Source organism: Sinocyclocheilus anshuiensis, unplaced genomic scaffold (genome assembly GCF_001515605.1).
Source record: "Sinocyclocheilus anshuiensis isolate Anshui unplaced genomic scaffold, SAMN03320099.WGS_v1.1 scaffold2777, whole genome shotgun sequence".
Classification (NCBI taxonomy): domain Eukaryota; kingdom Metazoa; phylum Chordata; class Actinopteri; order Cypriniformes; family Cyprinidae; genus Sinocyclocheilus; species Sinocyclocheilus anshuiensis.
Window position 1 is genome coordinate 588 of NW_015538084.1, and position 2,004 is coordinate 2,591.

Here is a 2,004-nt window from a genome sequence, read left to right on the forward strand (position 1 = left end):
ATTTCATTATTTACCCACTTTCACCCTGATTTTATATGAATGATTGTCAAGGCTGTAAATAGGTATATGCAGATTTTATAAAGAAAAAAACTGATTTTGATGTAAAAATCAAAATTTTTTGACCAAAACTATATTTTACTTAGTACTTGAACTGTTGCAGATAAAATCATATAACTTACATTAGAATAAATTATAGATTATCAGGCAAAATGTGATGCATTTTTAAACTGCTAATTTCAAACCATAATGCTAATACAGCTAACTAAACATTGGATGACAGGGGTGGGGTAATTTGTAACACATTTTAGCATTCCCTTACATAGAACTGAGAACTTTCATGTTGTCTATATGAAGCTTTTTTGGCAGCTCAAAGTCAAAGGAAATGTGGATAAATGTGCGCTATGCAGTTTTTGGATCCACCAAGTCTGCACTCTAGGGTTAAAAACATTGGTTTGTCACCATTGTGACTCTGATTGAGAAAATTCATACATAGTCACAATCCCACACACAAATTTACACAGTTCTTTGTTAGATCTACATATTCTTTACCTCGGTACACTAAAGTTGATTATATTTTTTTAAAAGTTACTTAAACTTAATAAAAAAGAGTTAGGTGAACTCAATAACTGATTATATTAAGCACGACTCAATCTCAATTTACTCAACGACTCAGGTTATTAATTGCTTATTTATAATTTGTTACTTTAACTCCAATGATTTAAGTAAAATTAATTTATTTAATCGAGTTAATGTCTATGGCTAACAACAAATTAATATTCAAAAGGGATAAAAAAAAACAGTAGGTGGGTTTCTAATTTATTTGATATATCATTTTTCAAGAAATTACTTTTGTATTAATGCCTGTACTTTTATACATTTCATAACCCATTTAATAACTCCATAACTAATCAAATAAATACATATGAGAAAAATACATAAAGAATCGAAAGACTACATCTTATATTCTGTAAAGTAAATCTCGCAGCACGAGTTCCGCGGGGTTTTTTTTAAATAGAGAGGGGTGACTGACAGACCATCCTCCACGAACACATGACACTCGACAGGAACCTAATCAACAAGTAATCCGAGCATACCCATTTTAAAATAATATAAACTAATTAAAAAATATATTTTGCAATAAATTATTTATGATACCTAGGTATCTTTACTTCTATACTTTTCATAACTAATTAAATATCTACATAACTAGTAATCAAATAAATACAAAAACATGAAAAGTACATTTCAGTCAAATCAGTTACACTACGATGCACTACATTTTTGTTTCTAATGTAATTAGTTTTGATTATGGAAAAATACCACGTTCGTTTTCACACACCGGACAGGAAGCCGTGCATTTCCTTTCTTCTGAGTCTCAGCTGCCCATCACCCAAGGCTGACGGAATCATCACAGAATCAGAAGAACGGTTGAGAGAAGAAAAGTAACAGGTAAGCACAGCGAACTGTTTCATTCAATTTATTTTACTTTTGAAAGTTCGAACGTTTTATTCTGATGTCACTTAGTTTTAAGAACAAAGCAGTGCTAATTTGTGTTAGCTAGCAAAGACGCGAAGCTCCAGCGCGACATTACCTCGGTGTTTTTATCAAAGACAATATTTAATGTGCAGTGATTAAGCCACATTTTTATTTTATTTTTCTAGTGGAAAATTAATTTATATGTTTGTGTGTTTTCTCACAGTTGGATAGATGAGCCCCGCGCCTTTTTTTTTTGGCGGACACACCATCCTCCACATCTGTCTTAACAGTCATTCACGGCAGAAGCTTAATCTACAGGTAATGCAAGCACACCCATTTTGAAGTAATGTAAACTTAAGAAATAATTTTTTTATTTAAGAACAGTTTGGTTAGATTTAACTGACATTTCCATTTGATGCCTACAGTAGTTAGGAGCTGTAGTGAATAAGCCCGCTAACCTTTTTTTTTTTTTGGAATAAGGTCGCTAACGTTAGCCGATGACCATAAAAAAATAAGTTGTCAGTTACA

At 31.7% G+C, this 2,004-nt stretch overlaps 1 long non-coding RNA gene across 1 annotated transcript; it reads left to right on the top strand.

The window, feature by feature from the left end:
• The first annotated feature begins 1,376 nt into the window (after positions 1-1,376).
• On the top strand, positions 1,377-1,848 carry LOC107683627 (uncharacterized). The gene is made up of 2 exons (XR_001633743.1): positions 1,377-1,449; positions 1,700-1,848. It is a non-coding gene; the product is annotated as an uncharacterized LOC107683627 (long non-coding RNA).
• Positions 1,849-2,004: the final 156 nt, after the last annotated feature.